The 15,922-nt window shown below is 39.8% G+C and overlaps 1 protein-coding gene and 1 pseudogene across 6 annotated transcripts in view; one reads left to right on the top strand and one right to left on the bottom strand.

Annotated features, from left to right (window-relative positions):
• Positions 1-15,922, top strand: part of LOC149156945 (uncharacterized) — a 413,330-nt gene that overhangs the window by 128,173 nt on the left and 269,235 nt on the right. The gene's annotated exons all lie outside the window — the stretch shown is intronic.
• Positions 9,462-9,983, bottom strand: LOC149156947 (AP-2 complex subunit sigma pseudogene; annotated as a pseudogene).

Here is a 15,922-nt window from a genome sequence, read left to right as displayed (position 1 = left end):
ATTTTTGGGTGCTGGTTGTTCATGTTGTTGTGTGGCACCGACTTTCCTCTTTCTTACTTCAACTACAATCCTTGGCTCAATGTTAGATGAAGCTTGAGGAGTAGCTTGAGTAAGCTCATCATGCCTTCTCTTAATAACATCCGCCTCATCTTGCTCTCTTTGATATGCCCTCCTTGCCAATGGGTCTGCTATTTTTGTGCAACCCACAACCCCCTGTCCTCCTCCATGCAAAAGATGTGCCTTCACTCTTGGGTAGGAGCCCTTGTACGAATTATTGCAAAGATTACATTGCCATTCCCATGAGCTAGCACCTCCACATTTTTGAAGCTTCTGAACATGCCTCCAAAGAGGATAATATTCAGCCCTTGGGTTGGCCCTAGGGCTTGAACTTGCAGCTGCACTTTGGTTGGAAGCCATTGCTGCAAAAATAAATAAATAAAACAAATCTGTAAATAAAAAACGTTTTTCATATTTTTGGCAGCATAAACCCGCGAAAAATTGAAGAAATAGTAAGAAAAAACTAAGAAAATGAATGCTGGTTACCCAAATTAATTTTCTGTAGCTGAAGCTACCCCAATATGCCAGAAAAGACGAGAAATATCGCTGTAGCTGAGCCAAAAATCCAAGAATGTCGTAGCCGGAAACTCTGCACTCCAAATCTGCTGCTGAAATCTCTTTCTCTTGCTGCTGAAATCTCCTTTGCTCACTGTTGAAAACACCCTAGCTGAAACCACTGCTCTCTTCCTCTCTTCTCCTTTGCTAAAATCGCCAGTCTCTAAGAGAAATGACTTGCTCAATTGTGTGATGAGAGAATGAGGCGAAGGTCACTTTTATAACTTGAGAGAGGCATCTAGAAGCAACTAGAAGCCACTTTAGTCACGCAATTAAAAAAAAGAAAACAAAATAATAATAATAATAATAAGAAAAAGTCAATTTGCGTGGGGAAACTCCGTCGTACGGCCCGAAAACTCGTTTTCGGCCATACTGGCCATGTTTCCTCCTCGAGAAACGGGCCAGTACAGCCAGAAACGAGTTTCCGGGCCGTACCATATGGGTTTCCCCATTTCCGTTTTGTTTCCGTATGGAAACGGACCCTAGACCCACGTTTCCTGCAACTTAGGGTAAAATTTTAAAGAGGAAGCCTTACCTTAGAAAAGGTAGAATAGGCCTGATAAAACAAACTTAGAGCACTCTACATTACACATCACCTTACTTTCCTTGCAATACATTTCATGTTGATGCTGTCTTGAAGATCAAGTTTTATTTTCAAGTATCATTCGCTTCCAAGTAGCATTTCACATTTTGCAAGTATTGTGGGTTTACTTTAACAAGTATTTACTTTGTACTTAGAACATTTCATTTGAAGTTCACTTGTTTATCTTGAAGCATTTGGAGCTTATTTAATTATCTTGGAGTATCTTTCATTGGTGCAACTTTTCCTTCAAGTATATTTCATGTGAACACATTTTACTTTCAAGTGCAAATTGTATCTTTACTTTCCATGTTTTTACTTTATAAGTATCATTTCCTTCCTTGAGCATTTATCTTTTGCAAGTCCTTCTATTTGGCACTGGTCATATTATTTCAATTCTTGCAAAAGATCTATCTCGTTGATGTCATTGCTTATCTATTTGCTTTACATGCTCATGGTCATATCATTTACTTGTTGAAGTACTTGCATGTTTTAATTTGATGGTTGATGTATCTCTTGGTTAACTAATCTTTCATCTCCTAGAACTTGTTTAGTATCACTAACCAAGCCTTAGATTTTCCTTAGGGTCTACCCCCCTTGGCTTCATCTAGGAGAGAGCCTAGACGAAGGAGTTGGGAATTGGGTGACAGCCCCAACTCACAGCTTGCCCCTAAGGCCACACCAAGTGGAGTTAGGGATTTTCTTCATGCTAACCTTAGGTGTGGAATCAAGCGGAAATATTTTTGGTGCTGTTGCTAGGGATAAGTCCTCTTAAACCCAGAGTATGACTAATTTTGGCTTTTAGCTTGTGGAATTTTTGGAATTAGATTTCTATCCATGTGGCAACTCCACTTGATCAATTTTCTGCAATAGTTTCTACTAGGAGACATCAAAGTGGTGCACCAACTTTCGTATGTAATAATACTTGTTATTTATGTGCTTTGTCTTTCCATGGAATACTAGATCTTCATACAACCTTATGCAACTGGTGTTATCACAATGTATAACTGTAGGGTCCATTGGTCCTTCAAACAGGTCGGACAACAACTTCCTCAACCAGACAACTTCTCTACTAACTTCACATGCTGCAATGTATTTAGCTTCAACAATACTCAAAGAAATTGACTCTTGCTTTCTACTCATCCATGATATCATAGAAGATCCCAAGCTAAAACATCCTCCAATAGTGCTTCTTCCATTTGTCTCACTACCTCCCCAATCAGAATCTGTATATCTAATCAATTGGACATCATTCTTTCTATCATACTTTAGGCAATAATGGATTGTTCCCTGCAGATACCTCAGTATATGCTTGGCTGCTATCCAATGGTCATATTTAGGCTCTATCTGAAACTGATTGAGAATATTCACTGCAAAACAAATGTCTGGTCGAGTGTTCACAAGATACATCAAAGAGCCAACCAATTGTCTATAATTTGTAGGATCCACAGGGCTTGAATTAGAACTTCTTAGCCTCTTCAAATTTGTGATCATGGGGTTTGTCATAGGTTTGCAGTTCGTCATGCCAAACCTCTGTAGCATCTTAATCACATATTTTCCTTGACCTAGGTATATCTCACTAGGTCCTTGCCAAACTTCCAACCCCAAGTAATAGTGCATCAGCCCTAGATCCTTCATATTGAATTCTACTGCGAATTGCTTCTTGCATTCTTGAATACGACCTTCCACACCTGTTATGAGAAGATCATCCACATATAGAAGAATGATTACGAGTTCATCCTTCACTACCTTGATATAGAGATTCAGATTAGCAGAACTCTTCGAGAAGCCCAATCTTTGTAGATATTTGTCCATCCTTGCATACCAAGCCCTTGGAGACGTGCCAGCAGCGGATTGGGTCGGAGGAGCCCGCATTACAGGGTAGCCCAACTGGCTTACCTTGAGGGTTACAGTTGCGACGCAAAATGTAAAGCGTCGAGAAGCACCAAGTGGGTGGAGCCTGCTACCCACCACTTGTGTGTAGTATATATGGGAGATTTTTTTCTCTTAGATGTCCTCAGCTGGCAGTCAACAACCCCTTGCAGCCCCCAGATAGCTCGATGTGCCATTTTCTCCGCCACTTGAGCCAACCATGTGGTCCCTCACCTCTCCGTTATGAATGTATGTTTGAATGTGGGCCTCCCAACCCCAAAGGTATGGCTTTTCATTGGTAAAATTGAGTAGTTTTCCTTACTCATCATAAACACTTTGGGGCATGAATTGGTGGGGGGATTCGACGGAAAGAATGGGTTAGGTTTGTATTCTTGTCTCCATTGCTTTATTTCATGGTTACCCTTGTATCATAGTCCCGTGGGATCTCCTTTACTGGACATTAGCTTTAGGGTTGGCACTGCCTGGGAAATCCCGATTTTGGTTGCCTGGTCCCGCTTCTCGACACCACCCACATTGCTCCCCTTACACCCATCTTAACCCCATTCATCTTTTTTCCCATCTGGGTCCACATGTGTCCATTGGGTCCACATAGGGTTAGCCTCCCCCTCCCCTTGTCCACACCTTGGGTAGGGCCTAAAACAATGCCCCTAAGGTTGATGCAGTTAAAAAGAAAGTTCACCCCAGAGGTTACAGTTGCGGCGCAAAGTGTAAAGTGCTAGGAAGCACCAAGTGGGTGGAGCCCACCCAGTGGGGATAACCCGATGGCATTACCTCAGTGCAAAACCCCTTGGCGCACAAAGGGATGGGCCGAGAGGAATGTCTTAGGCCACGACAATGAAGAGCGACCAATGAAGAATAAGTGGGGAGGTCCACTTCGCCAACTCAGCCCGCACAAGACGAGATTGGAAAGAAAAGATCGAAGATAAACAGAGACAACACCGAGGAGATCTGACCCTTTAGAAGAGCACAGGGTGCACACGGCTAAGCAACGGGCTACATGGTAGCCATCCGATGACACTAAAGACAACCCTTCAGACGGGCTTTGTAGTCACGGGGAGTGGTTTCCCACACCACCAATCGCATAGATCAATGGCAGAGATTCACCCCAGGGACACCCCTCCGAAAATCACAAGCCGCTCAAGAGTGGTGTCGTAGAAAGAGGTCGGTAAGGCCAAAAGCAAAATAACAAAAGAATGGGCTGCAATACAAGGCCTCGAAGGACCTTTTCTCTCTCCTCTAAGAGGACAGGTTGCGGCTCGTGCTTGGTCTAGGCAACCAAGAAGGTGACATCAGCATGGACACGTGGTAGGTAGATTCAGGGTTTTTGGGCATTCGAATGGCCCTTTTACGGGTGACAAGTGTCACCACTTAGAGGTTGACACGTGGTAGGAGTGATGTCATAGTGACGTCATCCCAGAGGTATGACCTTGGCGGTTTATAAAAGGTGCAAAACTAAAGCGCGGGGAGGAGGAGAGTCGGGTCATGGAGGCGGAAGCAACAACCAATAATAGGAGGGTCGGGTGGTCCCTACTTGGACATCTCATTCCGGTGGTAAGACCCTAGTGGGTTATTGCAGTGCACTTAAGTGGAAGCGCGGGGATATGGGAGTTTCGGGCTAAGCGCTTTGACACAACCCTAGTCTGTTTCACGTAGAAACGAGTCCTGGGGCATAGAGAAAAGAGTCGTGAAGGCTCTTGGTATAGCTAAGCACTGGCCTTTGGGTTAGAAATTGGCTGCCTTGCGTAGAGGCGTGACTAACGACGCGGAGCTGTTATCACAGGAAAAAATACTCTTGGCAGAAATTAGAAGGGCTAAATGCCAAATGAGTTAGACAAAGGTCGCGGAGACCGGTTTTATGAGCGGAAAAGAAGGTAAGTAGCTGAGAAAACAGGTGCTTAAAAAGAAAAGATGGAACTTCTTGTTAAGAACCAGTTTTGGTAGTTAAAGTCAAATTAAACTACAAATAAAAATAACAGGTGTACTGCTAAATTTTGTAAGAAGCCAAAATGCATAAAAATAGCAAAAAAACTCAGTTCAAGTGGCAGAAAAGGTTGAGAAGGTTAGTTTAACATGGAGATGAAGCCCAAAATAACAAACATAGCCCGAGAGATAGAGATAAGCAGGACAAAGGAAAAAAATAAGGCTTGATGCACAAAATTCAAAGCAAAAGATAGTAAAAAGGAAAATCTATAAAAGCAGCGTGTTACCCCCTCAAACTAGTAGGGGTCCTAGGAGTGGGTCCTGTTACTGCTCAAACTAGCGGGGGACCTAAAGGGGATCCGTAAAGGGAAAATGCTATGCCAAGGGCAACAAATGGAGACTTAGCTCACTGTCACCTCAGCTAAGGCTCCCTTCTATTTACGGACTTTCATTGATGGGAGGAGACCCGATATATTATGGAGTCACCGATGAAGGATAAGTCAATGAAATGATGGGAAGTGACCCTAATAATCCCTTTCCTGGAAGAGTTAGAAAGATAAGGCTTGCTTTCTTTCTAATCAAGGCACAATGTCTTCTAGGGAAAGGGAGGGAGGATTTAAGGGTTACATTTTGGGATATGACTTATGAAGGAACTTCCCAATCCTTAAATCCCTTATTGTAATTGGTATCTCTTATGGTTCTTGAAGAATTGTCTTTTCAAAGGAACGAGACCACACAGGACCAAGTGGACTTGGTCTAGGATAGGAGGAATGAGTATGGCAACCAATGATGTTTTTATCCTAGAGAAGGTGGTGAAAGGATCAAAGATAGAATTTTCACTTGAAGGTGTGGATTTGATCCTATGAGACACTAGCATTGGGGATGCTAAGGCAAAGTCTGATCCTGGAGCTAGGGCTTGGATTTTCTCCCAACTTCACTGTTGGAATGGATTCAAAATTGGAGGACACCTTGAGGAAACACCAACGTAGTAGACCCTAAGAGATCAAACATTTTGGAGGGCTAGTGTTGGGTGAAACTATGTTCGTTTAATTCCGTTGTAGTACTTACCCAACTATTTAATTTATCAATCCGAGGTCCGTAGACTTACGAGACACATGCACTATATATGTAGGACTGAAGTGGAACTAATCTAATCTAAATTACTGAAATCAAATTAAAGCATTGAAACACTAACTAGGAAAGCATGAAATTGCATAAAGGAAAATAAATACAACATGTGAAGAAGTGAATGGCAAACAACAGATATGAGCTCATAACAATAAAACTATGTCAAATTATATTACAATAACTAAATTACAAATCATGAAAGAATCAAAGTTAATCTCCATTCTCTATTATTCATTATTCACCCCAATGAAGAGAGAGCACTCTCTTATATACATGAAGAAGATAACCTTTCCATAATTACATATCAAATATTCTCTCAAGCACTCTCAACTAGTTTCCCATTATTACAAGATATCATCACACAAATCTCTCAACCATGATCCCACAAATCTCTCATATCTTGGATAAGATATGTCTTCATGATTTTCTCCTTAGGATAAGATATGCTTCCATGATTTTATCCTTAGGATAGGATATGCCTCCATGATTTTCTCGATATGCCTCCATGATTTTCTCTGTAGAAAAAGGCTTGCATAATTATCTCCTTGATATGGTGGAGGAGATATTAATTCTTCACATATTTCCTACATCACAAAACTCACATATTCTTGAGATATATATAAAAATATGTACATTTTCTAATAATTAATCATAAATTCACTTATAATACAAAAATGAATAAAATGGAAAATAAGAAGGTGAAACCCAAGTGTATGTAGGAAAGTGATATGATAACATGTTAATGGGATGATGAAATGTAAGGAAAAAGTATATGACATTTTTGAGTCCCAACATCCTCCCCAACTGAACTTGTTGCATGTCCTCATGCAACCATGCATGGGTATCTTTTAAGAACATTTGGCATATTGAGCTTTGGCTTTACATGATGATGTCTTAAATGTTTCCAGGATATGTGAGAGACATTGGTAACAATTTACATTTTCTTATGGTTGGTTCTTGTGTGACAACCATGAATATGGTTGGTTCTTGTGTGACAACCATGAATACAAAGAATGTTGGTTCTTGTGTTAACAACATTCATTTCATTTTCTGTTCTCTTTTCTTCAATAATGTAAACATTCACTGGAAATCATAATGTGCATAAGAAAGCCCTTTTTGTAATATTAATAAAGCATGCCAATATTGCGTATGAAACAAAGTGCAACAAAGTATCATTGGAAAATAAATGTTGGTGAATGGTAAATGGAGTGATAGTGGTGAAGAAATGGAATCATGGAAGTGAATATGTAGTGAATGTAGTTCTCCCCCCCTCAACTGAATTGGTTGCATGTCCGCATGCAACTTAACATGGCGCATGAAAGGAAATGTAGCATGGTGAGGGAATTTTCCGAAATATTCAAGTTAGCATATAAGGAATTTCATGATTAAAGATTAGAAAACAACATACCTCTACTTACCCAAGAATGATGAAGTATGCAATAGGAATGTAGCTGTTGCTGCTGCTGGATCAGGAAAATGTGACTGATGTCACTGGATCTTGGAGAATGAAGGAATCTGAACTGCTGATGCTGAATCATGGAAAATGTGACTGATGTAATTGGATCCTGGAGAATGAAGGAATCTGAACTGCTGATGCTGAATCATGGAAAAGATAAATGCTGAGAGTGGTACTGTGGTACTCTCATAGATCAGAATGCATGCTGCTGTGACTGCTGAGGGAGTCATGAAAAAGTGTATAGTCTTCACCCGCTACAAACCCGATGGTACAATTCTAAACATGCGAATGAATGTGTCGATGTCGAGCATGAATAGAAATCATTGGATTACCGGCCATTGATGTATGCCGTTAACCAATGCGAGGCAACTCACCATTGATGTCAATGAGTGCCAAGGTACCGGAGTACATCTTGCGAAGTGCGAATGGATGTGTCGAGGTCGAGCCACTTGCAAGATCTGATGATCAAGGGACATTGAGGTATTCCCATGATCGCCAGCGAGAGAGCTTGCCATTAAGGCATGCAAGCCTCTAGGAACTCAAAATGAACTCTAGTCTATTTCCCAGATAAGGTGCTGATGTCGATGGGGCAAGACTTGTTGAAAGGTGGGCCTTAAGGAATCCCACATCAGTCAACGCGAGTTTGTACAAAAAGATTTGGTAGGACTATAAATGGAAAGAACTCACGGACAAGCAGTGTGGATCAACATGGCTAGGAAATCAAGGTAATGTGATCATGGAAAGGGAATGAGTTTTATTCAAAAGGCAAACTGAAAAGGATAAATGGATGTATGCGATTCAGAAAAATAGGCGTGCATGAAGTCGTGAAAGATAAGGAAATGGAAGATAGGCTGCAACACAAGGATGGTGAGTAGTCATGACGCAAAAGGTGTGTAGTGGAAAATGTCATGATATGTGCAGTGAAGAATTTGTTCCTTCAAGCGTCCAATGATGCATGCTTCATTGTGATTTGGAAAAATCACTTTGCATACTCTGAAAAACTTAGCACCATTCCTGCATAAAAATTGTCATCTTCGTGTGCCATCTCCATCGATCATTCCTGTATGAAGTGACTCAAAAACAAATTAGCGCATTTCAAGAATTTACAAAATGTCCATTTTTTAATTATTTTCCGAAATAACTCTAATTGTGGATGAAAAAGGTGTCGCATCGTAATGTTGAGCTTTCTGCATAAGCTTCTCGTTGTCCTACACATAACACCAATCTCATTTCACTTGTTAGTATATCTAACTTTTGCCCATAAATTCACAAAAAAATCCAACATACTTTGATTTCCCCCCAACTAAAATTATTGCATGTCCCCATGCAATGTACTCATTGATTGTGCAATACTTGTTTCAAAATGTTTTTAGTGGCTTGCAGAAAAATTCATTTAAAACATTTGAAAAAGCATTGTATTTGTTAGGGAACAAGTAGTGAGTGTATGAATGAATGAGGGCAATTATTATTTATTTTTTTCTTTTTTCTTTTTATTTTATGTTTTGTTTTTTTTTTTTTTTATTAGAATATTTTTATTTTTTTTTTTATTTTTTTTTGTTTTTCAATTGAAAAAGAGCAGGAAAAAAAAATCTATTACATGTGCCGGAAGAGAACAAATGAACCCAACTACTGTCAGCACTATAGAATTCAGGTTGAACATCAAAGCCTGCATACCTCAGAAAAGATGCAACTAATTAAATCAAATCAAATAATAAGGCACTAAACAGAGAAAAACAATGCAGACAATAATGGGGTCATACAATCAAATATTTAAAAAATATGACAATGTTGTCAAACTGCAAGCAGAAACAGCAAAAAAAAAAGAAATAATGCAGGAGGTAATTTTCTGCTACTTAGGAGATGTCACACTTGGATCATGCAAGCTTCTCACTCCTGTCGTTCCAACTCAGTCATTCTTTCAATAATTGCCTTTTTACTTGTTTCTTGCAACTCCCCTGCAAGGATAAATTCATCCAATATCAAATATACCTTGTGAAAATTGAATACTAGGTCAAGCTCACATACGTTGCTGAAGAAATGATCCAATATCTCAACAAATAAATGAATGCTCTCCAAATAAGCCAGTTCATTATCAGTTATGTCCACACACATGGAGAAAAAGAGGCCTGCATATCGCCTGTAAATCACCTTGTGTGTTCGAAACTCTACAAAATTCGTGAATTTTGGGTCTCTGTTAACGACAAGCCGATGCACCTCATATTCGAGTTTATGTTTCTCCGATTCCTCGAGTGGAATTTGGCAAGGCGGGTCTTTCCTTGTCTGTTCTGAAGCAATATAAATCGGATCATGGTGCCTGAGAACGAACGGATCCGGTTCCAGGGACAAGAAGTCGCGACACGGGCTTCTCTCCTTGGCTCCAAACGACAGGAGCTCGAGAGCTCGATGATCATGCAGGACTTGAGGGGGATTTTCACAGGTGCAAAGATATGATACTTGACATGCAACAATGCATAAAGCAAATGGCAATCAGCCTATCCACCTGACAGAGCCTTCAAAAGACAGATGTACAAAACCGTTTTTATTCACGCAGTTAGCAAAATAGGGCTCTGAAGAACCACGATTTCCTCTTAGACCGTGAGGAATTTAAGCAAACGATTTCTGGGTTATATAATTCGTTTTATTATGAAAAAAACCCATGTCTTCGTTTGTCTAGATTTTCCCTGGTTTGAACATAGACTGCTTTTTAAAATTGACGTTTGTAGGGATTGCGTATGGATGGGTTCTGGGTGAGGATGAGAAGAACATCATGAGAAGCTTGACCAGTTATGACCATCCTTAGTGCATCTGAAGTCAAAGCAAAATGATCCCCGCCAGTAATGACTTCACCAAGACGCAAGAAAGGCACCACCAAACTCAGTTCTATGGGTATGGCAACAAAGTTGGCAAGCATTGGGGTGGGTGTGTGAATATTGGATCCAAGCAAATCAGCAGCAATCCCACATAGTATCACTGTTGTACCGCAATTGGTTGAAGACAGGGCTAGTTCTTTGGTTCTGCACTCCTTTTGAGAATTACGAGAAGAGCCCAACCAGATTCTCGGCTACTACCCATCCTGAAAATTTCATTATTTTACTGTTTTACATGAGTGCGCTGGTTGACTGTTTTATTTATTTTTAATTTTTTAATTTTATTTATTATTTTATTTATTATTTTATTTATTATTTTGTTATTTTTATTATTAACAGTCTAGAAAATGAAATTAATCCTATCTTTAAAAACAAAAATGGTTAGTTTTAAATTTTCTTTTTAACAAATGGACACAAAAATTTGCATATTGAAAGATATTTTTGATGAAGCATATTGCAAAACATTTATTTATTCCTGAAATTGGTCGCCTAAATCATCCCTATTTTCTGATCCTCAAGATCGTACAAAGACGCAGGAGGAGAGCATACTTATTCTAAGCAAACCTGAAACCTATTTTCTGATCCTCGAGATCATACAAAGACGCAGGAGGAGAGCATACTTATTCTAGGTAAAAGCAGAACTGAAAATGAAAGCAAAAGCTAAATCTAAAAGCCTACCTACTCTATACTAATTAGAATTTACAAATTAGTTATGTGTAGTTAAACTTCCAATGAAGCCATTCACGTAGCAGTAGCAACAATAGATTCAATAGCAATTTGTCAAATGAAAAATGACAATATTCGAGAGTGGATGAGTCTAGTTGTTGTAACTGCAAATTAACTAAAAAATTAAAAGATGAATCTAATCTAGTACTTACCTGGAACCATTGTTCGATGAAGCTTTGATAAGCACAGTTACTCTCACTCAGATTATGCTGTAATTCCTGTTCTTCTTCTCCGATCTGCTGCTCTTCTTCTTCGATCTCCTGTTCGAATGGTTGTTCGCCATCAGATACGCAGGATTCTTCAGATGTTGAATCTTCATTTATTTCTTGGGGAGTAGTTGAACTTTCAATTTTTGTCCAGATCTCCTTTTCCAGGGAAGAGGAGATTCCAACTTCTGCAAGGATCTGAGTGAGTAGTTCCAAGCTGACATTCATTATAAAATCATGTTGAAAGAAAAAAAAAACAAATAAAAATCAGCACACTAAAAACAAAAGGACCACAGAAATAATCTTGAATTCAATACTTCAATTAAACCCTCTTACAAGGATTGCACATTAATTGAGTAATTGAATGCTTCAATTATAACCATGAACCATGAATTCATCACACATTCTTCACAGTTGCGAAAATCAAACACACTTGCAGAAATCAAAATTCACACTTGCATAAATGTAAACACACCCTACATGCCCTGATCCATAAGAGGTCGAGCCCATTACGGTATCTCGAATGCGATGCGTAGGCTGTTCCCCACGTCTTACCGCATTTAACACCTCGGAGTTAGGAACATGTCTAAACACACTTGCAGAAAAATCAAACTAAACTTCAATCCATCGTGCCTCCCCGGCAACGGCGCCAAAATGTTGGGTGAAACTATGTTCGTTTAATTCCGTTGTAGTACTTACCCAACTATTTAATTTATCAATCCGAGGTCCGTAGACTTACGAGACACATGCACTATATATGCAGGACTGAAGTGGAACTAATCTAATCTAATCTAATCTAAATTACTGAAATCAAATTAAAGCATTGAAACACTAACTAGGAAAGCATGAAATTGCATAAAGGAAAATAAATACAACATGTGAAGAAGTGAATGGCAAACAACAGATATGAGCTCATAACAATAAAACTATGTCAAATTATATTACAATAACTAAATTACAAATCATGAAAGAATCAAAGTTAATCTCCATTCTCTATTATTTATTATTCACCCCAATGAAGAGAGAGCACTCTCTTATATACATGAAGAAGATAACCTTTCCATAATTACATATCAAATATTCTCTCAAGCACTCTCAACTAGTTTCCCATTATTACAAGATATCATCGCACAAATCTCTCAACCATGATCCCACAAATCTCTCATATCTTGGATAAGATATGTCTTCATGATTTTCTCCTTAGGATAAGATATGCTTCCATGATTTTCTCCTTAGGATAGGATATGCCTCCATGATTTTCTCGATACGCCTCCATGATTTTCTCGATATGCCTCCATGATTTTCTCCGTAGAAAAAGGCTTGCATAATTATCTCCTTGATATGGTGGAGGAGATATTAATTCTTCACATATTTCCTACATCACAAAACTCACATATTCTTGAGATATATATAAAAATATGTACATTTTCTAATAATTAATCATAAATTCACTTATAATACAAAAATGAATAAAATGGAAAATAAGAAGGTGAAACCCAAGTGTATGTAGGAAAGTGATATGATAACATGTTAATGGGATGATGAAATGTAAGGAAAAAGGTGGATGAAAATATGACATTTTTGAGTCCCAACAGCTAGCTTGTCGGGAAATTGATGCCCTAGGTGCCCCAACTTGGCTAGACTTGAATGAAAGTGAAAGGATGTGATTTTTGGTGACTACCTCTTGGTAGATCAATGCCTTAGTCTTGGGAGAATGGAGTCTATGATGAAATATGAGTAGGATTCTTGATTCAGTCAAGGAGTCCTCAAGACCACTTCACTAGCCTTTTAGGTCAAGGAGAAGTAATCTTGTAGCTTTTATACTTCGATGTGCAAAGGAGATGGCTTATCAAGGTCGAGTTCTTCGATAGAATTACCGCTAGGAAATTTTGTTCACATTACGTGGCCCATACATTGAGAGATGTTATAATAGAGACAAAATTCCATAGTTTTAAGCAGTAAATGCACGCAACAATTAGCCCTAGAAATAGCGAAAAGTCCCAGTCCAATGTATATGAAAAAGTAAAGCAAGAATGACATTAAAAGCATGTACTTACATGTAACAGAGTATATCCAACAATCCATAATTGACAAAAGAGAAGCTCCGAGATAAGATAGACCAATATCCACACATCAAAATTCATCAATAAAGCTCCAATTCATCCTCTAGAAAAATTGCGAAATTCTCAAGAGAGAGAAGAGATCCAATCCAAAGTGATGATGAGCAAATGAACTCATCTCACTTGTATTTATACATGAATTAGGAGTTCGAATTAGCCTCCTTGGCCTACATAAGCCCCAAGAATAAAATAATGTTCTAATAATTCAACTTTTGGTGACAAACCCACCAAGCTAGCTCATAAATGAAAGAGTAAGCCTCTCAAGAGGTCAAATAATAATCTATGCATGTCATAGGGCCCTCTAAGAGGCCTAATGAGGTCCATGGGTGCCACAATGAAGAATATGACCCTCAAAAGCAGTGGACAAGGGGTTGACCCCTTGTAATAACCTGTGGTGCTCCAAATGACTTTTGGGGCCACAAAAGTGTCCTCATGGGTCTCCAAACAAATCGAAGATACCTGTAAATCCCCTACAAGGGCTAGGATGGTGGTGTAGGTGATGCCACATCATCGTGCAAGTCTTGGATCATTTGCCAAGTGTATGGTGCAAATATGGGGCCAACTGGGCATGATGGATCAAGTGCATCTTCCTTGTCCAATAAGTGAACCACGAGCAATCTCTGAATGGTTGTGGGGATCCATGGAGTGTTGTCTATTGCTGTGGAGGCCGATGGCTCTCAACGCACACCCTACATGTGCCAATATAGCACTTTAGAGGATTAGGACCCAGTATAGGGAGACAAAACCCAAAATGGAGACCATCTGCAATCTTGCATAAGATCCAATGCATCCCCTAGTCTTCCAATACAACAAGTCATTAGAGAAATCGAGTAAATGAGTCTACCAATCATGGACCACAAATGAGGACTTCATAATGGCCTGCCCTTCCATAATGGGCTTTGGGATGTGCCAATGTCTCCTGAACTCCAAATGGGGTTAACCAATAATCCTATTAGGTGGTTTCTACTTCTAAAGCGGATAATATAGTCAAGGTACATCCCTCAAAAGGTGGTGGCATGTGACAGATGGGTGAATGAAGTAGGGGATGAGAAGGGGCAACTTTGGGTCACATGCTGGGGTACAAGGGTGGCTAATAAGAGGGAAGCCCACACTTGGGTTTATGATGTATAGGAGGGAGGAATAGTGGTACATGAGGTGACCCCGACCTTGATTTTTCCACCCTTTTTATATTTGCCTTTTGTCTTTTTATGATTTTCTTTGATTAACTGCTCGGGGCTCAAGGGGTAAGAGCATGATGTATAAGATATAATAGTGAATACCCCCTTTTAAGGTGGGGTGGTTCATTGCCCACCAAGGGTTGGGACAATCATGGGTTCCTATGATGAAGGAGGCTCATAGAACTTGTAGGAACTAGGGTGATGGCCATGATGATGGGGTAGAGCTCATGTATTAGCTTTTGCCTACGTGCTAAATGTGTTTGTCCCGACCATCTTTTGCATTTTTTGGTACATTTTCTTGTTGAATGTGGGCATATATGCTTTTATCTTTCTTTTTAGTTGCATCAGCCTCCAGGCTTCGTTCCAGGCCTTGACCCAAGGTGTGGGCAAGGGGAAGGGGCATGCTAACCCTATGTGAACCTAGTGGAGGAATGTGGACCTAGGCGGGAGAAATGATGAATGGGGTAGTAATGAATGGAAAGAGGGTATTATAAGTGGATAAAGCAGTGGGACCACACAACCAAAATTTGGGTTTCCCATGAAATACCATCCCTAGAGCCAAATGGTCAGTAAAAGAGATCCCATGGGACTAACATCCAAGGTTAATACCTAAAAGGGGACTAGGGGACAAGAGCACAGACCTAGCCAATTCTTTCTGCCAAATCCCCCCATTAATCCATGCCTAGAAGTGTCCATGATAATAAAACCACAATACTCAATTTCCAAATGACAAGGCATACCTTTGGTTTGGGAGGCCCATCTTCAAACATAAGATCATGGCATATGGGCGAGAGACCACATGGATGGCTCAGGTGGCGGAGAAATGGCACAATGAGCAAGCTAGTGGCTGCAAGGGGCTGCAGGTTGAGGACCATCTTGGAGAAAAAAAATTTCTCCTAGGGATATTACCCACAAAATGGTGGGTAACAGGTCCTATAGGGCAACTATGAGGTCAAGGGCAATAAAGGAGCTATCGCCCATTGTCACCTCAGCGAAGGCTCCTTGCTCTTTACGGACTTTCACCGATGGGAGGAAACTTGGTATAATGAGGATCACGAAGATAAATGGATCAATGATAGGGTGAAAGGTGATGCTAGAAGCCTATTCACAAGAGAGGCTCAAATATATGGCTAGCTTTCTTTTAAAGAAAGATGAAAGGCTCTCTAGGAAGGGCTTAGGAGAACCCCAAGGGCTAGGATTTGAGTATATGATTTATCAAGGAGATTTCTAGACCCT

This window comes from Pinus tabuliformis, chromosome 9, assembly GCF_031772625.1.
Source record: "Pinus tabuliformis cultivar Carrire ecotype Pingquan chromosome 9, CPIR1, whole genome shotgun sequence".
Classification (NCBI taxonomy): domain Eukaryota; kingdom Viridiplantae; phylum Streptophyta; class Pinopsida; order Pinales; family Pinaceae; genus Pinus; species Pinus tabuliformis.
This window is presented reverse-complemented; position numbering and strand designations above follow the sequence as displayed.